Here is a 22,423-nt window from a genome sequence, read left to right on the forward strand (position 1 = left end):
CATCTTCGTGGCAGCTGAGAGCCTGGATGAGGAGAGTTGACTTCAATGAGGTGCCCGCTTTCCCGTGAATATTGGAATTCAGTGACTCGGATGGTTCCATGCGAAAGGGAGCTAGGGAGGCTCATTCACATTTTCCTACCCGGCACTCGCAACCTCCATTCAGCATTTTCCCCTCGGTGTCCCCAACGGAGCGCAAGCGAACAAAGCTACTCCCCACCGCACCTCAGGTTGACCTTCCACCCTAGCGCCCACCCCAAGCCGGTTCCACGGCCACGTGACCCTCTCCAGCCTCCTAGACTCCCAGTGCTCACCCCCTCCCTCTCCGGCCCGAGCCGGCTTTGCCCCGCCCACCCCGCCCACGTGTTAGCTTCTCTCCCACCTGACTGGCTCCTCCCTCTTCGGCCGGGTTGCTGTCGCAGCTGCCCGACTCCAAAATGGCAGCCGCGCACGGCACGCACCAGCGCGGCTGGACCTCCTTAACTCGCCGGCCTCCCCTCTCTAGCTCCCAGCCTCCCTCTACCGGCCTTCACCTACCCGCCTCTGGATTGGCCGCCGGGAGTCCCGCCCAGTTAGAGCCCCGCCTGCCATTGGTCACGGTAGGCTGCCCTTCAGAGAGGCGTGGCCCCGCCCGCCCCCCCACCCCGGGAGGTATTTTCCATTCCGTTGGGGGGTTGGGGGGCGGGGGGAGGGGAGAGGGTGACGAGGGGGAGGCGGCCGGGAAGGGGTGGGGGCTGGCGGGGGCATCCGGCCGAGCTAGGGTCCCCGGGCTCCGTCCGGAGGAAGCGAGGCTGCGCCGGCCGGGCAGAAGCGGAGGACAGGACGCGCGGGCGGTCGCGCTCGCCCTGTCGCTGACTGCGCTGCCCCGGCCCATCCTGCCTGGCCGCAGGTGCCCTGGATGAGGCCGCCGCGCGTGTCCGGGCCGCTGAGTGTCCGGGCGGTCGCCCGGCGCCCGTCCGCAAGCGGCCGCCTCTCCTTGCCCGGCTCCCCGTGCCCGGCGCAGTCCTCCTCCGGCGGGCGCCTCCGCACCTCCGCGCAGGCAGCACGGCCCTTGGGCCGGGATGGATCCGCCGGGAAGAGGAAGACAAGCCGGGGCACTGAGCCCGTGCGCACGGTGCGGCGCGTAGTGGGAGCTTACGCGCAGTAGGCTCTCGGTACGTCTCGGAGGAATTGCTTTTCGGTTGGAGTCAGGGCACCTAAGGGGAAGAAGGGGTCCTGTCGTCTGGGGCTGCTAGGAGGGCATTCGTCATCGGGGTCGTGGTGGGTCGAGACTGGGCGGGGGAGGTCGCCGGTGCCCACTGCCAGGGTAGAGGGGACCGGCTAGTTCACCTGGAGCTCCAGAGCTCTGACCTGAGGGTCCTCAAGGTCGACGATGAAAGGTCTACTGAGAGATGAAAGAAGGAGCCGGGGAGCGTGGATGCGGGAAAAGACTGGAGCATCTCCGGGGGTTTAACCTGGGGTGGTTAGTACAGGATGCGGAGGCGGCCGCAAGGGAGACCCTGCTCCAAGTCCTTGAGCTTTTAATAAATCGTTCTTTGGTGTTGGGGTTTGGGCATTGGAGTAGATGAAGCGGAGTGACTTTGTGGCGAGGGAGTTGCCTCGACAGAAGGATGCTAAGGAGCAGCGTAAATACACTTGGTTTGGTTCTCAACTTTGAAGGCTATGGGGGTCAGTCAGGAGCCTTTGACATTTCCAAGCAAAAGGTGGCTCGCTGCTGGACTTGGTCCTTTATTTTAAATTGTATTTATATATTTGATGGGTTTGGGCAGTTACCAGTTTTCCTGGACGTTTCTTCCAAACTACATCTTGACATTCTGACAACAGCTTCTCTTTCTACACCGGAGGCTTGCTCCTTTCAAAGTTAACACTAGGCTGGACTGTACTAGTACGATTTACTGACATTTATCCCAGAAGATTAGTAAGTCATGCTTGCTTTCAACTGTCTCTTTACAAGGCCATGTAAAGTCGAACTATGTGTTCTATAGAAGTTTAAAAATGGTTTCTCTTTAAGTGTTGAGATGAAAAAGATGCTGGTATTAGAAGGCAGTGCTAAAATGGGCTTGAGTGTCCGGGCAGTTGGGAATTTAGTCAAATGCGTGCTTTAATCGTAATAGTCTAGTATTCACAGTCCTCTTTTGAGACTGGCTTAGCAACGGAAGCAGGACACGAAAGTATGAGGCAGGGGCCGTTGTCCGGAGCTCACCTTTGTGTCTGTCCTGCAGGGATATTACCTTTTTCATTCTCGTGGAATAGAGTAAGCTAAGAATTGCACTGCTAGTCCTCAGTCTCTTTTTAAAGTCACATCTGCCTTACTAATTTCATACGTTTGTTGAATTCTCTATGGCTTACAAAATGAAAACTCACTTGATTAGGGAGTACTTAAAATTTAGGGGGGAAATCTGAAGGATACTTTGCTGGCTAATTCAAACATTTCTGCAGAAAGGTGCTAATGTTTTTAATTGGTCTTCTGAGTTCTTGAGAAAGCAATGGGTAATTATATATTTTTCTCCTTACTGTCCTTGAATTTTACTATTTGTCCTTCGGGAGAATGTACTGGCATACAAAACGGCAGCTTAAAATATTGAAACCTAACACCTTTTGACATTATAATGGCTTCTACATGATTCACCTTGAGAATCATCTCTGTGGAACCAGCAGTGGTGGGCTTCCCTTTCTCTTGGTGGGGAGTGGGTTGGCTGTCCCCTACTATTGTGGGCCTAAAGCAAAGCGGTGTACTGGCTGGGAAGTAATGGTGGTAACTTTCACAAAAGGAGAGAGGTCGATGAGTCATTTCTTTCCGAGCTGGAAGAACAGAAGGTGGAGGAGATTTTTCTGTAGATTGGGAATCAAGGCGCTCAAGTCTAGTTGCTTTGGAGCAGGATTGGAGGCCTGACCCTAGAGTGGCACTCGATTATTCTGCTTTATCACAGCGATAAATGATTTCTGGATTATTTGTGACACGTTCCTTTGTAGTGATGGAGAACTTTGAGTGCTTTGTACTTGAAATGATGCAAAGTGCCATAAGCTTTTATTTAAAGCTAAGGACATTATTAGTGAAATGCTAATAGTTTTCTCTCATTGCAAAGAAACAAAACTGTCATCTGGATTAAAATATTACACATGCATCTTAGATTAAGCAAGTGTTCTATTTTTGTGCTATAATTAATTGAGGCTTTTAATACGAAAAAGGGTTTTTGTATTTTTAAGTGGATTGTGTGAAAATTATTTTCTCATTGTGGGGTTTTCTTATGTTGAAGTTGATTTCAGTTCCTTTAAAAGGAAGTAGACTTACATAATTATGAAAATATAATTCATGCCATAGTTGTAACAGACATAGGAGTTGTGTTTCAGCCACTTAATGTGCAGCTGCCTTGGTTGGGTGTGGTGCACAAGTAATCAATGATCAGAGCACTTGGGAGATAGAGGCAGGGTAGGTGCTAAGGGCCAGCCAAGGGCTGCATAGTAAAATCCTGTCTCAAAAAAAAAAAAAAAAAAAAAAAAAAAAAAAAAAAAAAAAACACAAGAGAGAAGAAAATAAAGAAAAAGGAAGTACCTACCTTATGTATTGGTGAGGATTAACTGTGCCTAGCACATAGAACGGGCACAATAAATACTAGACATTATTTTCTGTGTTTCATTGGGCTTAATAATGCCCCCCTGGTGTTAATACATTCTTTCATTCAGGCTACAAAAAAAACAAAACAAAACAAACAAAAAAACCCAGAAAACCAAAACCCTAGACGAAAATGAATCCGAATCAGTTACCTACCACCTTAATGGACATTTTGTGGAATGGCTTATGTTTTTTTGTTCTGCCTCTACTTACCATAGACTTTAATTGGATCTATATATCAAGTTAATGGATACATTTCTCTGAATGGTGGGGACATTTAAGTAGTGCTACCCCAAAGGTGCTCCTTTGGCTCTTCAAGTGTCAGGGCACATAGAGAGTGGCTGTGAAAAGCTGTCCTTGAATGTAGAGGAAATGTGTCTATCTGTAAAGAACTCTCTGGTGAAATAAACAGTTAATACAGCTTCCTTAAGGCTCCATGATCTCATATCTGGATCTGCGAGAGAATGACTAAATCCCAGTTACTCCAGAGTGTCGCATACTCTGACGATGTTGCATAGCATTGGGGGCTCTTCTTTGAGGTTCTTTTATCTGTATCAGTCAGCAGTCTCTGTTCTGAGGTACATCTCCTCCATTCACCCTCCAGCACCTACTCCCCTCAGCCCCAGTCTCTCAAGCCCCTCTTCCCTCTGCCATTCAAAATTGTCAAGGCCACCGTGACCCTCTGTCCCCAGTACTGACTAGACTCTAGAGCCTCAAGTGTGCCAGGCCAGCACTCCACCGATGAGTTGGACTTTCCTTCTGGCCCTTTATTGAGCCTCATCCTTTGTGTGGCACCCACGCATGCAAGTTCCTCTGGCTCATCTGTCTTGACTTTTTATTTATTTTAATAGACTCCGGTACCAAGCCTTAGAACTGGGAGGAGAATTTCCTTTCTCCAGTGTCTCCGAGAAACCTCATCTCAGTTTCATTATTGAAAAAGTGTTGATGCTTCTTTGTCGGTATTCTGGAGAAGGCATAGAGTTCTAGAGCTTTCTAAGCGAGCTTAGATAAGGAAAGAGAGTTTATAAGGTCTGTTATTGACTGCAACTACTTTCTGCTAATTGAACCATGTAGAACAATCATTGAGCCCTGTTTTCTGCAAGTTAATTTCTCATCAGCATTTTACATATTTACTGTATGTGTGTATGTATGTGTGTGAGCATGTACATTGATTAGAGGACAACTTGTAGGACTTGTCTCCTCCTGTGCAGGATCTGGGAGTGGAACCCAAGTTGTCAATAGAACCACAAGCACATTAACTGCCGAGCTATCTATCCTCTGGTCTTACTGAGCTGTTTGTCTTTACTCATTAAACTGCTAGGTTTTAGCAATTTGCATAGCTCCAACTTTAAATCCTGACATTCTTTTAATTTGCTATAACTTAGGTCCAGCTAGTATATAGTGTGGTTGGGCAGATGTGGCAGGTGGAGAGTTAATAGCCATTGTTAACAGGCCCAGAGTCACCTGAGAGTCCATCACCTGGGACTATCAGAAGTTCCTAGGGTTATAATTGTCCCAAACTTGTATAGAATTTTAATGTTTGAAAAGTGACCGACTCCTAATCTTTTGATATTATAAAGATAACAATTTTATCACAGTCTATAGGACATTTGTTGAATTCATGACTTACTGGGATTCTGTAGAGACAAAACAGGTTTGGTTTGAGTTTATTACATATTCACATATTCTAGTTAGGATTTTAGAAGGCATCAGACATACTCACAGTAAAGTAAAACAGGCACCAGATCAGTTTCCGCCATTAGATTGTGTGTTGGCAAATATTGAAACTGTGTCATTGAGAACGGTCTGTCATTCAGGGCATCCATGGTCCTTCCTCAGCTTCAGTGTAGTGTTAGAGAACGCAAGGGGGTCATATAAAGATAAGTTTTTCCTCTGCATTGGCCAGGTGTTTTATATTTGAGGAGAAAGGGGTCTTGGATCTAGTTGGAGCAGAACAAATCTTGGAAGAGTAATTAGGCCAGACTGTTGCTCGTGTTAATAGTGGGTAAATTTTACTTGGGAAGTTTAAGTGAAAATGAGTTGCCTGCCTTGATGTGTAGGAGAACAATTCAAATAAATGATTGGAAAGAGACCATAATGACACTGTTCCATTTCTACACATTCATATATGCATTTTAACACTGTGGGGAACCAAAATATGCCACCCTAAAATATACCTCTTTGGCATATTTAGAAAAACTGTTGACACTGGAATAGTTTTCAAGGGCTGTCTTTTTGTCGAAGAAATTTCCATCTATAAAAGAAATCTGCACTAGTAAACAGTGATGTACTCCAGGCTTCTCTGAGCCTCCCTTATCTCCTTAAGGAGGATCTAGGAAAGATCTATCGGGAAGAGAGGATTAGAGGACCACAGCTCCCTCAGACAGATTGCCACAGGCTGTCACCTAGTCTTTTGAGGGCCGTACCTTGGAGTCTATCAGCCTAAGAATACAACCTGTTATCAGTTGTACTGGCTCTGCTGCCAGCCTCCCTGGGTTTGCTGCCACCACATCCCCAGGCCCCATTGTTCCTGTACTTTAGGGTGCAATGTAAACATCAGTCAAGGGGCCCTTCCCTGCTACATTCTGTCTTAGGTGTATAGTCTGCCCCTTTAAGCCACAGGTTTCTCATCTGTGGATTGAACCTTGCCTTGGAAATACTGTGGGGAAAAGTATGCCCTGTAATGAATATGTATGGACTGTTCTTCCTGTTAGTGACTCTGACCGTATGGAGTGACAGCTATTCGCATTGCTTTTACCTTTATTAGGATTACACAGCCACTGGGGCTGTAGCTCAGTTATTGTAGAGTACTTGCCTAGCATGCATACAAAATGGTGGATCCCCAGCACTGCATATAAATAGGGTGAGGTAATACATCGGTCAACCTGGCAGGAATAAGAAGATAATAAAATCAAGGTCATCTTCAGCTCTGTGAAGGTCAAAGCCAGCCTGAGCTATGTAAGACCCTGCCTTAAAAGCAAAAAACAAAGAAACAAAAAAACAAAACAAAACAGGGGAATGCATACAGACTATATGCAAATACTATGCCCTTTAGCATAAGGGGGCTTGAGCATTTACACCTCTTCTGTATGGTGGTAGGGGTGGGGGTCCTGGGAGCTGATCCTCCTTTGGTTATTGTAGATGAGAAGGATCTCTAAGCATTAAATGGAACATCAGGCTGTTTGCATGAGATTGCAGTCCAACTTACCCTTCATTTAGATCAGTAGGAGGGTCAGTTTCATTTTACATTTAAAGTGATTTAATAGACTGGCAATGGAAGTTGCTGGTGTTGTATCTGATGCCTTGTGCTGCTCCAGGTAGTTAAGTCAGGCCAGCCAGGAGGGGCTTACGTACACCCCTGGATGAGTTGTCATATACCACAGGGAGCACACATTCGGATGAAGATACTCCAGATTCTGTTTATAGGACCTGACTTGTAACCCAGGAAGAGGATCCAGAAGTTATATATATATAAAACTGGCTTCCTTGAAGGCATTTAGTGCAGTTGCTGTTGGACCAGAAAGTCCAATAATTTAGCCAGAGTTGTTGGGCACGGTTCTGGAAACAAAGGTGGTATTGTGCATAACAGTTATCAAAAGGTTTTCATTTCTTTAGTTGTTATTCTGCAGTTCTTCTTTCCTTTTATTTGCTAACAATTCTGAAAGGTGGTTGGCTTTATTCAATTTATACAGACAATTGACTCAAGGACTTTAAGTGACTTTCCCAAGACAGCTATTATGTGGTGGATTGGGACCAGGTCTTAAGTCTTTTGATCATTAATCCTGCACATACCTTAGGATATTAAAAACATTTCTTAATAGGTTAATTTAAGACTTATGAGATACTTTTAGCTCCTTGCCTAGGGAGTGTATATAGGTATTTTGAGAGGATTTGTAGACAGTGTTTAGATTATTCTCTCTCTCTCTCTCTCTCTCTCTCTCTCTCTCTCTCTCTCTCTCTCTCTCTCTCCCTCTCCCCTTGTGTGTGTGTGTGTGTGTGTGTGTGTGTGTGTGTGTGTGTGTGTGTGTGTGCACGCACATGTGCATACAGGTTGCTCAGGCTCTATAACCTAGTGTGGCCTTGAACTCAAGAGAACTTATTGCCTCTAGCCTCCCTACTTTTGTGTTTTTAAGAACATGGTGGGATAGGCCTGAAATTCTAACCTTCTGAGGCTGAGGCAAGATCACCACAAATTTGACTTCAGCTTGACTGCTTGCTACATAGCCACAGAAAACCTTGGAAAAGAAGAAAGGGGACTGGAAAGATGGCCCAGTGGTTAAGCTCACTGGTCATTTTTCTAGAGGATCCAGGTTCAATTCCCAACACCCACATGACAGCTCACAGCCATTTATAACTCTAGTCCTAGGGAATCTGATGCCCCCTGGTTTCCATGGGCACTGGGGACATGCATAGTGCAAAAGAATATGCAAGCAAAACAAAATTTTTAAAATTAAAAATTTTTAAAAAGGAAAAATTTCTTTTCAAGAAAAATGAGAGATGTTTCTCTATGTAGTTTTGCCATTTGAAGTTGGTAGTTCAGTTTTGACCACCCATAAAATGCTTCTTTGGTTGACTTTATGAAATTGTGAATCATGAATGATTGTTAACAAGGAAAATGTCATTGAGTAGGATGGACACTGAATAGTATTGTCTCTGGGTCACTGGAGTGGTGAGTAGTGAGGGGCCAGTGTTAGGGTGGCACTGGAGGAGGCAGAAGATGCCCTGACTGCGGGGGGCTTGGGCAGAGCAGACAGAGATAGGAGGAGGCAAGGGGGTTATTTCAGCATGTTGTTAGATGATCCTTGAGCCTCAGAGTAGTCTCAAAGCTAAGAGCAAATATGGGAAAGGACCAGGGCAGCTCTCACTGTGTAGATGGTCTGTTATATCTGCACATGCATACTGTATGTGTAGGAGTGAATTTAGTAACCGAGTAAGTGTATATGCAAATATCATGTGAGTTTCAAATGCCACGCACGTGAGAGTTTAGGTAAGAAACCCTGATGCTCTTGTGAAGGGGAGATAGGCCGAAGGAGCCAAGACTTAGGGCAGGGGAACCCAAGGGAGCTAACACATAAGGATGGAGAAGCACTGAAGACCACAGTCCAGGAGACAGGTAGGAATAGAATTAAATGACGTGATCATAGAACGTCACAAGTCTGTAAGTTAACAGTGGTAAGCAGGTGGGAGAGGAAACTCAACATAGAGTCCAGACATATTTTCTCCACTTTTCTCTCTAATCGATGCAGATGGTGTTAGTACGGCGTGAGAATGGCTAATTGTGAGTTGGCTGCATTGTCTGATTGTTTCTTCGCTCATTATCTCTGCACAAGGTTAGCTAATGGCTTTAAATAGTAGAAGGGAGCTCGTAAAAATAAAATAAGCCAGCCTGAGTTACTATTTATTCTGTATTATTAAAAATGAAAGGGTACCGTGTGTTTCGGAGATGGGTAAAATGTGAGCTTTCTAAATGAGTATAAGAAGAAAATGAAGACATTTGACTTGATTCAAGGTGGATCACGAATAAAGGTCGAAGGAGAGCCTTAGGTGCTGTATTAGAGTTTGGATTTTAATAAGTAGAATATTGGGAGGGAAGGAGAGTGGAGACTTTACTTACTAGTGACTGCATATGACAAGATACAGGAGGGAATTCAACGACTTAGTCTGACCTCTCACTAGGACATGATAATCGAGGATGTCATTGAAGACGGTCTTTGTATAAGGAAGATTATCTGGTAGTCTGAATCAAGGAATTTGTGACGGATGGGAATGACAGCTGGCTCAGAGAAATGTAGGAAACACCGTCTGGTGTGCTAGTGGTAGGAACCAAGTGTAAACTAGCCCGCTAGGCAGGAGAGCTTCACACGTAAGCTCCAAATGGGGAAGGTTGGGTTTGCATATCCACAGAAAGTGTGTAAGTCAGTGGTGATGTGACTGGATGTCAGCACACAAGCCTTGTCTACAGATACAATTGGGATTTGTTGTTGAAAGATCACGAATTATGGCAAACAATAAGTATCATTTCTAAATGATAATGCATCCAGAACAAAAAAGTCCTAGCACTTGAATTCACAACTATACAATTTTTTAAAAGTTAGGAAATGTTGCCGTCCAAACTCTCACCTGTGTAGTCCTGGCCGCCCAGGACTTCGCTGTGTAGAGCATCCTGGTCCCCTGTGTCTGCAGCACTGCCTGTGAACTTTGGAGCAAGGTGTGCGGCACTGTGTGACTCTGCTCGCTTTAGGGTCTTTGTTTGCTCTGGGCGGTCCGGCACTCTGAGCAGACATGGAAGCTCGAGGGTTTTTTCAGGTCTAACCCAGAGTATCCCCGAACCACCCGTTTTGCCCCTTCCTCTCTAGCCCTCCAGCACGTTAGCACTTCAGGCCCTGAAAGCTATGAAGGCTGTAAGTTTGCAGCTCTTCCTCAGTGGAACTAGGGCAGTGTTCTCAACCTTCCTAATGCAACTCACACAGTTTCTCATGTTGTCATGACTCCCAACCATAAAATTATTTTTTGATACTTCATAACTGTAATTTTGCTACTGTTATGAATCATAAAGTAAATATCTGATATGTAGGATATCTGATCTGCAACCCCACCAGGGTTAAGACCCACAGGTTAAGAACCACTAAATTAGGGGGCAGCATTGAGTCAGTAAGCTTGACGTGTCTAGTCCCAGTTAAATATAAGCACATCTGGTCGGAGCAAGGTCTTCCAGCCCTGAGAGCAATGTGGGAAGAATCTGGTAGGTGATTGACTTTCATGGCAAAGATGCATGTAGGTTCAGCTCTAAAGAAAGTGGACATGATTGTGGAGTGAGAGGAACAGCCCTGATGAGGAGGGAACACAGTGACAAGAATGAAGAGCAAAGGAGCGAGAGGAGGTGGGTGGTTGAGGACAGCTTCCTGTCACTACCACAGACCTAGGTTACCCAGTTAGAAAGAGGGAAGGTGGAGTCTGACCCGTGGCCTCATTGCTTTGAGCTTGTAGTGATGTAATGCATGTTGGTGGGAAAGAGTGGCAGAATGAAATTGCCTCTCTTTTGACCAGGAAGAGAGACAATCCAGCATCTCCTTTAAGGGCGTGTCCTTGAAGACGGGGATCTTTCCCTAGGTTCATCTCTGAAGGCTCTACTACCTCCTAACAGTGCCACAGGGGCCTTTGAGGACATTCATAATCCAAACTAACACAGTTTGATTTGGGGTCTGTGAGAAACCGGAATAGGTAGGCAGCTGGGAATTAGAACCTGGATCTGAGGCTCCCCTGGAATAACTTAGACTGATGAACACAGACAAGATGATGACAGCAGTTTATCATGCAAGTGACAGTTGTGTTTCTTCTGTCTGATAACCTGTGTATAGTCTAGATGGCGCTGATAATTTGTGTGCAGTTTAAAGCCCGTGTATTTTCTTCATTTTGTTACTATGTATCTCTGTAATAGTGAATCTTAAGATTTCATGGACTTGAGAGTTTTATGGATGTCAGAATTCTGGTTTAGTAAGTTATAAGAGGGCCAGCGATTCTAGTACACATACATGATCTTCAGTCCAGAGTCTGGAAAGAACCATTCTAAAGGGCGGACAGATAGCAAGAAGACAAAATTACAGGGTGTGGTCATTGTTTTCATTAAAAAATTAAAGAATCAGAAGTATAATATACATGTAGTAAAATACAAACATGCCAGGTATACTTTTTTAAATGTTTAACGTTTTTATATGTCTTGTGTATCTAAGGCTGGCTTTGAACTTTGACCCTCTTACCCAGACTTTCCGGCACCATAGGTCTGAGCCACCGTGCCCAACCTCAGTTCCACACTCTTTTGACACTTTATGTCCATATAATTCACAATTTCTATCAATCCCAGACAATTCCTGTGCCCTTCCATTCTTATTTTTCCTTTTTACATACCTGTGACCCATGTTCTGGTGGTTCCCCCCAATATGAGGTGATTTTCAGAGCTGTAGAAGGTAGCTCAGGATAAAGATCTTGCTGTATGTGGGCCCAAGTTTGGATTCCTGACGTCTATGTAGAAAGCCAGGAGTGACTGCGTGACCAGCCAATCTAGACGAGGTCAGCTGGATATCCTGTCTCAGAGAAGAGGCCTGAGCAGTATGCCTGACTTCACACGTGATGTGCACACACAGGTGCCTGAGATGCACCCACACACACCACATACACACTGTTCAGACTAATGGTGCTGCTGTAGAGTGTAGTGAAAGGAGTAGCAGGCTTCCGTGAACACTCGGTATATTTTCTCTTGAGGAAGTACTTAGAGGTACAGTTGCCTGAAACAGCTTCTGAGGTGGATTTACTGCTTTACAGTCTATGATTGTTAACTTCTCAGCTAGATCGAATCAAGAAAGGCCCAAGAGCATAGAAAGCTCATCTCAGAGAGAACTGTTTGAGGGTTGCTCACCCTGTGTGTGGGTAGCAGTATCCCCTAGGATCTGGATGTTAAAAGAGGGTGTGGGTTACCACCTAGTGTGACACTTTCTCTCTCTGCTGGGTGACTTGTGATGGCATTGGCTATATGTCCTGTTCTCCATAGCCTGGGCACGGTGAAACCTATGATCTAAGGTAAATGTGCTCCCTTATAGCAGCGGCTCTCAACCTTCCTGATGCTGTGGCCCTTTAATAGAATTCCTCATCTTGTGATCCCCAAACAGAAAATTATTTTTGTGCTGCTATTTCATAACTGCTATTTTGCTACTGTTATGAATCATAATATAAATATCTGTGTTTCCCATAGTCTTAGGTGACCCCTGTGAAAGGGTTGCTTTACCCACAAAGGGGTTGACCCATGGTTGAGAAGCACTGCCTTAAGGTATTCTCCCTGGGTAGGTTGTTAAGGGGACATAGAACTAACTGACTGATATGCCCTGTCCCTCAGAGGTCTGTGCAGCATGCCTTCCCCACTGATCTAGCTGCCATGTTGGGTTATTTCACTTTCCTGGCAATTATCGATAACTAAGTACTGTGTCATGTGCTCTTGGGTCATTTGCATATTGTCCTTTGTGAAACACTCGTTCAGAGCAGCCAACTGTCCATCTATTGAGTTTTAGGGTTTTCTCCCTGTCTGTGGTGTCTCTATTTATGACGGTACCTTCTGTTTTATTTGTATTTTCATTTATGCTAGAGTTTCCTGGGTCCTCTATAGCAGTGGATAATATAGATCTTATTTATTTTGATCTAATTTTTTGAGCAGTATGTTATACTATTCTGTGAAAGTTTTCACAAAGTTTGTGAGATTCTTTTACTTTCATGGCCGTATTTCTCAACTCCTCTCGTAGGCCCTTGTGCTTTGCCCTGCAGACTGTGGCCCAGATGTCATGAGCCTTGAACCTTGGATGGAGCGAGTTCAGGCAGACTGCTGACTGCCTGGCTCCTCTTACAGAGACCTCAGGCAGACCTAAGCCCGCCCACTCATTGTCCTGTCTGCAGGCATCTTGGTTCCATGTCACCTTGATTTCTACTTGCTTCTAGCAGCAGACACTTACATGACTCATAATTAGTGAGCCAAGTCTTTTTACTTCTGACGTGAGACTATCAGTGCCTGCTGCTAGCTTAAGAACAGACCAGACCTGTGATAGTCAGGAAATCCTAAAGTAAGCCATCATAAGTCGGGGCCATCTGTAGGGCCTGTGCTTCTGTTGTCCTGCAGGAGATCTAGCCAGTCCCATTTACTGCGGTGCTAACTGGGAATGGAAACACAGGTTGGCCTTTTTTCTCTTAATTACCTCATCCTAGACTGACCTTGTCTTGCATTCCTGCTGCTTGAGTCTTCCTCATTCCCCTTTTCTTTCTTTGTTTTGTTTTCTGGATGGACCTGTCTCTTAGGGCCCTTGGCACAAGGTCACGGGGAAGCCCCTTCTCACTAAGCTTTAGTTATCCTTTGGTTTCTAACTGGATGATACTTCCTGTGTCTGACCCTAGCATCTTAAGTATATGGTCCTGGAAATTCTTCAGAAAGTCATTTTTGTGACTCAGATTCATATATATTCATTCATTCTATTTGTGTATAGAGCATCTTAGAAATCTAGAGAATATTAATATTGAGAGATATAAAAGAATGCAGTTGATGGACAAATGAATAGACTCTAGGGTGATTCCATTCACCCACCCATTCAAAAATGGCTTTAACGTCAATGCTCTAGAATGCATTTTCATTAGCAGTGGCAGACCTAGAAACTTACTGTGCCTGGAAAAACAGGTTTTAATTTAAACAAACTTAGCGAAGACTAATATAGAAGGCAGCCTATTTTTACATTTTACTAAGATTGGACAGTATCAAAAAGTGAAGGTTTAGTAGCCTACATCTTTATCAGCCGTATCTGCCTAGACCACAGCTCCTTCTTGTCCTCAAGGTTGGAGACAGTGGCTTATTTCTCTTTCTTTATTGGTAGACTTCGTGAAGGGCTATGGAGTTGTAGGTGAGTCTCTCAATTTTCATCCAAACACTGATGAGAACCAGCTACTGTGTAGACTCTTGTATGGAGCTGAGGGAGTTCAGAGTGTCTTGTGACATCCCAGGTGGGAAGTGTGTTCCCACAGAGCTGTCCCCGCCCCTTTTACTCACTCCAAGATGGGATTTCAGTTAATTGCCTAGGCTGGGCTTGAGCTTGTGATCCTCCTGCCTCAGTTTCCCAAGTAGCTAGGGCTATATAGGCCTGTATCACGAGACTACTAATCTCATAAAATTGTTGTGAGAACTAGATAGTCATTCAAATAAGGCAAATGTGAGTGTAGGCTTTGCCCTGGGCTGCTCCTCAGTAATTGTTCAGATTGTTTTCTGAAGGTGGGAAGGGATGTGTCAGGTGTCTAGGGGAAGTGGGAGATAGGGAGCTGGAAGGTGGGTGTGACCAACATACGTTGTCTACATCTATGAAAGTCTTCATTTCACAAAGATTGTCTTCTGCTTACAAGGCTCAGGTCTGAAACGTGAAGTCGTTCTGGCTTGATCTTTTATGACAGATATTGCTGGCAACTGTCGTGTTAGAGAACGCTAATACTGCCTGATTTTTGTGACCATTTTCTAGGGTAAAGAACTATAATCCTCCTTTACATAGGGTGAGAAATAGCTCTATTAGTATTTATCAAGAATCTTTGTTTTAAAGTTTTTTTTATCTCCAAATATAGACCATCTCCTTAGGGTACTTTTTCAAAAGGAAACATTTAAAGTACACTGAAGAAAAGAACTGCATTAACAACTTCTAGAAGTTTCTACAGCATTTCCTTATTACAGTCTCTGAAGTATAAACAAAGATAAAATTGAAGTCATAACGACAGTCACCCCAGTGTCCCATCCGAAAGGTGACGGATGGATGGGCGGGAATACCTCGGTCCGTTTCACGAGAGGATGGGTTCAGTTTTAAGAGCTTGGTCAGTTCTGTCATGAAGGTACAGGGCACACTCTGCATTCCTGCTTGTTTCAAACACAGTGTTTACCACGACACTGGGAAGAAAGACAGCAGCTGCAGCTGCAGAGGTTTTGCTTTTATAGAAATTCCTCTGGCATTAAAGACAACAGTCTTTATATGGCAGGTAAGTAAATTAACTTAATTCCTTCCAGATGAAAGATTATTGACAGTAATTATTGGAAATTTGATTGTCAGTAGTTTGCCTCCTACCCAGAAAATGCCAGTTTGGGGTGCTTTCTAATAGGCACATTGAGCAAAATGCATTCAGTTTCTCTTCCTGAAGAGTCTGGTTAAGCTTTCAGACAACTCTGTTCAGATCCAACACATTCCCCGCAGTGTATGTAGGAATTTCATGGCCCCTTTCCCATTGGTCAGTTAGATAAGACCGTGGGTTGTAGCTCCATAGCCAACCCACACATCTGCTAGTGATGTAATCAGTAGCCCAGCCAAGACCAGAGCAGAAGCCCTGGGCTCCGATGCCCTTTCTGTGTTTGCCAGTTAGAACCTGGATGTACATTTCTGTACCTCACCCAGGTGTTGTGGGTTATTTAAAACAGTATAAGATTGTCCTCCCTCTCTGAAATATTTTTTCTGTAGAGATTAAAGTCTCCAAAATGATCTGAAAAGAAAAGAATGAATTGTGATATTAATTGTAAATTATTTTATAAAAATCAGCACAGACACTAGGGTATGGTGTAGGTGTGAAATAAAGTTGAATGGCAGAGGGCAGGGAGGGAGAGAGAGGGAGGTTCAGCTGCAGTGAGGTGAGCCATAGGGCAGAAGTCAGTGACCAGGACGCAAGGTACTGTACCTGTTAAACATTCTCAGAGAACATGGCACTTGGGTACTGGAGAAATCTAAGAAAGTAGCAAAGACTCAGCAAGTGGAGAGAGACAGACATGGGAAGGGCAGGAAGGCTGCCGGGTGAGGTCAGATAGTGGTCAGTGGAGGAAAAGTAAAATTTCTCCAAGTGGAGGAAAAGTAAAATTCAGTAGAAACAAGGCAGTGGTGTCTGCTTTGGAGCTTGTTAACTAAGACACTACAAACTTGCTGTGCAGTGAAGAACAGCCATGTTTGCTGGGGACTAAATGGTGTAATTGATATGGATAGAAAGGCTTTGAGGTGCCTTTCTATCCATATCAGCTTCTCAGTGGGATGAGAATCAGTCCTAGAAAATACTTGAGTAGATACATAGAGCACAAGGCCTTACCGAGGTGAAGGGGTGGGGAGTATGTAAATGCCTACACCAGATTTTACGGTTTCCCTTGGGGGCTGAGTAGACAGCTCAGTTAGTCATTGAGTCAGTCATTTGGGGTGCAGCATGAGGGCCTGAGTCTGGTTTCCTAACACCCATATCAAAAACGGGGAATCAGACTGCATACCTGTGACTGCAGTACTGGGAAGGCAGAGACAGGAGGACTCCTAAGACTTACTGGCCACCATTCTAACCAGATCGTTCAGTGAAGTGCAGATTCAGTGAAAAACTGCAAAACATAAGGCAGGATAGTTATGGACAGTACCTGGTGCCAGTGTGTCTCCATGCACACGCGTGCATGCACGCACACACACACACACACGCAAAAACTCACATACCAGAAAAAAAACTCTGTTAACTTGAGCTACATGGATTTTATTAAATGAAATTCCTCATTCCCAGAAAACTAATGTTTTCTTTCCTACGTGTAAATAAAGGAGTGGAATTCTGACTTCTTGACATAGCTAGGAATATGCAGAGTGGGGACAGCACTCATGCTGTTGAGTACAGAATAGCATCTTTGAGTACACAGATGCAGGACCAAATGTGCAGAATTAGAGATTTTCTGCTTGTTTTATTTAGGGCAGGATCTTAGGCCGTATACTGTCTGCCCCTGGGCTGTACTGGCAGATGCAGTTGCACGGCATCATGAGCATCTGTTTGCCTGTGAGTAGCTAACCAACTATGTCTGAATACAGGGTGATGCACCTCGTTGTCACTGGCCAGTTCCTGTAACTTACCACCAGCCCCCAGGGCTCCTACGATTTGAGCTCACACTGAGGGAACCACACCTGTCATTTCTCTTGCTACTGACTGTTCTCTGCCTCTGACCTGTCGTGTGTCCTATAACTCTCAAGTCACACACTTTCTCCTTGAAATGCTTTACTGCTTCTTTAATTTAGTCTGCATTTTACACATAACTGTGGGTTATAATAATAGAAAATTAAGTTGGTATTTTCCAAAATCTACTTCTTTTTTAAGTAGCACATTTTTCTACCTTGAAAATTAATACTCATCAAATCAAATGTTTAGAAATTTAAAAAATTACAATAATCAAAAAGTATGCAGAGATCTTCTCAGTGGTGTTTCTTATCTATGTTTTTAAATATTTTAAATCTCTTTTTATTTCATATACATAAATGTTTTGCCTGCATGTTTGTCTATGTACCATGTGTCCCTGGTGTCTGTAGGCCAGAAGGCATCGGATTCCCTAGAACTGGAGTTATTGATACTGTGAGCTGACAGATGGGTGCTGGGAACTGAGTCAGGGGAAGGGCAAGGCCTGCCAGAGCCATGTGTGCCCGATCATGTGTGCCAGAGCCGTGTGTGCCCAATCATGTGTGCCAGAGCCGTGTGTGCCTGATCATGTGTGCCAGAGCCGTGTGTGCCCAATCATGTGTGCCAGAGCCATGTGTGCCGGATCATGTGTGCCAGAGCCGTGTGTGCCATGAGTGCCATTGCGCTCCGTGCTTGGGCTGGCTAGAGTGTTGGCAGTCGAGCTGACTATCCATGCTGGTCTCAGACGGGAAATTCCGCCTATATTGGTCACCAGCGCTCACCGAGTCATTAAGTCTTCCGATATCGTGTTCTTTCTTTCTAATGCATTGAGGGGCAGTAGATTCCCATCACTCAGCGATGTCGTCTATCTCTGAGGTACAACCATCATTTTTAAAGGACGATCTTACCGTGTAGTTCAGTGAATGATGTAATTCACCTTACCTGCTGCCTGCTGGGAGTGCGGTGAGCGGCCACACTCAGCTTGTTTTGAAGTGGCAGATTTTGTATGTTTGGTTGTTTTGTTTTCTCTGTGTAGCCCTGGCTATTCTGGAACTTGCTCTGTAGACCAGGCTAGCCTACCTCTGTCTCCTGAGTGCTGGGATTATCTGGCAGGTTTATCTGATTTCTCAAAATCTCTCCACAACCGGACACTACTCGGGTTTCGAGAGAACTTGTCTCTTGACTTTTTATTTCCATCTACTTAAAGAAAGAACGCTAGGGTGGACTGACAAATCAGTATTTGGATAGTTATTTATGATAATTGCTCAATGTTCTAAATATCTCAGATATTTAAGAAACAATGGGAGAGGAAGAAGAATTTAAACTGAGGACCTTTATTTAGGCTTTCTGTTGGCGATAGAACCTTTAGAAAAGGAGGAACATGATAAATGCTGTTTTCTTTTTCATCTTCAGTGGGGATGTTCTCCTTGCATGAGTGTGCTTACGTCTGGCCTCCCTAGCTCTAGCTCTCTTCCTCCCCTGTGCCCTAACATGAAAATGGCCATCTGAACAGCTAGAGTCTTTGGAATTAGCTCTGTTAAGATCATTGGAATTTTTAAAGCTGTTGTATGTTTCTTTGTGGTTTTTCACAGATGGTTGGGGAATACACTTCCAGAAGAGTTCATCTCCACTAGATCCAAGCATTTAACTGGGAAGTAAGACTTTAAAAAAAAATTAGAGTATGTGATATTATTTAACAAAAATGGAGAAATATGTTATGACTTACAGGATCACTAACAAACACAATGGCTGCTTCTACCTGCTTCCCCCCAAGGTAACTTCTGTTAGCCTCCTTATTTCTTCACGTATTTATAGACTATGTTGAGATTCTGGCAGCTAAGTTCCACTTTGGCAGATGTCACAAAGAAACTTTCTGAGCCCAGGTCCAGAAGCTGCAGAGTAATATTAGAGGAGACCAAAGAGCTAAGACAGAGGATTTACCGGAGACAATTATGAGCCACTATCAGCACACACATTTACACGTTAAAGGCTGCGTGGTGGTGCATGGTTTCAATCCCTGTGCTTGGGGGTAGAGGCTGGTGGGCCTCTGATTACAAGCCCGTCTTCATCTGCATAGCAAGGTCTACACAGTCTTGAAAAAAACAGGTTTTAGTTGCTTCTCAGTATTTGATGGGTCAGGTTTTATTTCTGTCAACAGACTAAAGGTTTTTGATTGTCCTGTTTCAAAATAAAATTGTATCATGGTGACGCATAAAACAAAGTAAGGTGTTTTACTTGGGGTTTATATCTGTAATTTTAGCTAGTATGCGTCTGTACACTTTTTATTTCAATGAATCTAGAACATCTGATTTTCTTCTACGCTTTCCAGTACCTTTCTCAGTCAGCTCTTCGCTCTTACGGTGGGGAAGCAGCTAGGCCGCTAGTGAATACCCAAGAAAGGAACTGCCCCATGCTCTCTTTCTCTGGTCTACTGCAAGCTGCCAGATATCAGAATCTACTTATTTCTCTTTAGACTAAATCTGGGCTATAAGAGTGTTACCCCTGAGTGTAGACAAGTGCAAATGTGTCCCAAGCGATTTTATTTAGATAAAGAGTAAAAAGGACAGTATCATCGTCAGAAGCACTTGAGCTCTTAGGCATTAAGAGGAAGGAAGACAGTCTGGAGAACATGTATGCGCAGTATTTTCCGTAGGTTATCAGTCAGGTGTGATGAGCTCACAGTTCCCCACTAGACACTCTTCTGGACGCAAGATGCCCACCAAGTTCTTTAACAAAAAGTTACTTGCTTTGTTTTCAGCTGGTTTGTTTCTTGACTGCCTTTTGGTGATGTGCAAAGGGCAGGGGGTGAGGTTGGTGTAATATGCCCTAGGTTACTTACCTTATTATATCGGCTGATGGGGGCACTGATTGTACATAGGTCCAGTGCTCAGTGAAAGGATTTGAGTTACCTCCTTGCATATGGAAGACAAAGGCAAGAGTAACTCAGCAGTAATCTTAGATTCCTGCAGCCTTTGCTTCTGATACTAACACACTATCTCCTCCTGCATTGGCTTGTGCATCAGAAACACCACTTTAGAACCCCAAGCTGCACTTGCCTTCTATCATGTTATCCTGGTAACAGGAGGTGGTAATTGTTCCTATTTTTAGATGGCAAGGTTGAGACATCTCACACAGCTAATGAATGCTTGAATATGACACTGGGTCCAGCTAAATCTAAAGCATGTGGTCTTGTGTTAGAGCCTAGAGGCTGCAGGGAGGCAGGTCAGATAAAGAAACATTTCAGTGACTGGTATGCCTGTCAGTGTATGACACAAGAGACTGTCCCATAGAGAACAAAACATAACCTGGTAGAATTTTATGTTTCTAGATGTCTATCATAAAATGCAATTTAGAGTGTAGCAGTGTTTTATAGGCTAAGAAGGAATTTGAAGCACACACGCACATGGAGGGGGGGATTTTGTTGTTGGACCTTGTCCAAGCCTGCACAAATTAGCCATCCTTATTTTATGTTGTAGATGAGCTGTACCTTCAGCCGCTAAGGCACACTGAAACCGCAACACTCTTTTCTGGGAGACACTATAGGAGTCTGAATGATTGATAGAAACTTTAGTCTGGTAGGTATTATTCATAGGAAGATGTGAGGTAGCTGTCCAGTGTGGCCAGAGCTTCCACTGTGTGCCCTGACTCTGTGTGTGAGCTTTCTGATGCTCATATCACTTTGTGGTGCTGGGCTCACCCACGTCATGCAAGAGACACACTTAGGGTCTGAAGTGTGGCTTGGTGACGCTGGAGAACAGCCTCCTCCCCAGCCCCTTTGGCTTAACTATTTCTGGCCTGTGCCCTTTCATTCTCTTGCCTGAATCAAGAAGCAAATACTGGCTTAGCCTAAGAATATTCTCGAGGTGGGCCTGGAGCTTCCTGTCCCATGACACTGAATTAGAATTGGAGATTAAATTTAAAAAATGTAAAATGTAAAATTACTTATTTTTTAAATTAGAGGAAAATAGACCTTAAATTGTCCTTTTGTCACTGCGGGATGTTATTATGAAGTCCATGTGACACTGTGACTCTTTCTTCTTTTTTATTTTTTTTTAACTATTATTTCTCTTGACCAGCATAGAAAACACAGGATGTCTTAATCATTTCTTTAAGTTGGGCATGTGCTAGCGAACACATTCTTGGCGTCAGTGAACTGTGTATAGATAAGTTGCAGCGGTAGCACATTGTGGGTGTCTCGCAGGCTTATTCAAAGGATTTCATAGTAGATAGAGAATAGAAACCAGAACATTCAGGGCTGGAAAATTATCTCACAGAACAATGCTTTTCTACTATGAACAAGACCTGGGTCCAACATCTCTTCCTAGCATTACCAGGAAAATAAAATAAAACCAGAACATCTATAATAGGACTGTGAATAACAGATCCGTAGTAGGGCTGTGGAAACCATCTTCTCTAGATTCATTTTATCAGATTGTTGGCTCATTACACCTACAGTTGAGTAGGGCAGGAGTTTCAAGGTGTGTGCTTGTGGCCTTTGCCACATTTTAGTGTTAGGGCTCATAAGACAGGTGGAGGCCATAACTCCATGTCTGGTGTTTTCTTATTACCCACATCTTTCTTTGAGATAGAGTCTCTTGCTGGACTCACTGGCCAGTTACATATGCATATTTAAACAATGTATTTTGGAGGTTGCATGAAAGATAAATTCATAATATGTATATTAATGTGTTAATGTGGTTTTGAGATTTTTGTGTATTGATAGAAATACTCTCACTCCTAATGAGTTCACTTAACATGTTTGTTCCTGTGATCATCTCAAGATTCACTACTGCATTTCAAAAGTTAGATTTATTATCTCTCTCTAAGCCCCAAGTTGCTGACATGTGTCCTGTCTCTGAAAAAGTATTTGATCACCCATTTGCCCAAGCTAGAAACTTGCCCAAGCTTTCCTGACCCCTCCCGCTTCTCCATTCCGTGTTCTCAGTCATCAGCCTGTAGGTTTGACTCCTAAATGTCCCTCTCCATCTCTGGTCAATAATTGAGCTCTCCCCCCCCCCCAATACAGGCTTGCTTTGTGTAGCAACCATGCTGGTACCTGCTCTGTAGATCAGACTGGACAGAGGTCATCTGCCTCTCCCTCCCTAGTGCTGGGACTAAAGGTGTGTGCCACCACCGCCTGGCTGTTACTTGCTCCTGCTTGGGCTCTGCCTTTGCCTCAGTGTGGTCCAGTTGAGCGTTCATCCTCTCAGCACAGACTGCAAAGCCTGCTTCTCTGCAGCTCCCTCCTAGTGCTCTGGGCCTTACCTGCTGGGCTGTGCTGACGTTAGCATTATTCATGTGCTCTGCACTTTGCTCTGTCAAAACACATAGTCTTCCCTCTGTCCCAACTCATTCCCTCTCATTCTT

The 22,423-nt window shown here is 44.2% G+C and overlaps 1 protein-coding gene across 1 annotated transcript in view; it reads left to right on the forward strand.

Annotated features, from left to right (window-relative positions):
- Window positions 1-758: 758 nt before the first annotated feature.
- The window catches only part of SOCS5 (suppressor of cytokine signaling 5), a 28,081-nt gene continuing 6,416 nt past the window's right edge, over window positions 759-22,423 (forward strand). Inside the window, exon 1 of the mRNA XM_080914696.1 lies at window positions 759-1,151. The gene's annotated coding sequence lies outside the window, so the exon portion shown is untranslated. The remainder of the gene's footprint in view (window positions 1,152-22,423) is intronic.

This window comes from Micromys minutus (assembly GCF_963924665.1).
Source record: "Micromys minutus genome assembly, chromosome: 3".
NCBI lineage: Eukaryota > Metazoa > Chordata > Mammalia > Rodentia > Muridae > Micromys > Micromys minutus.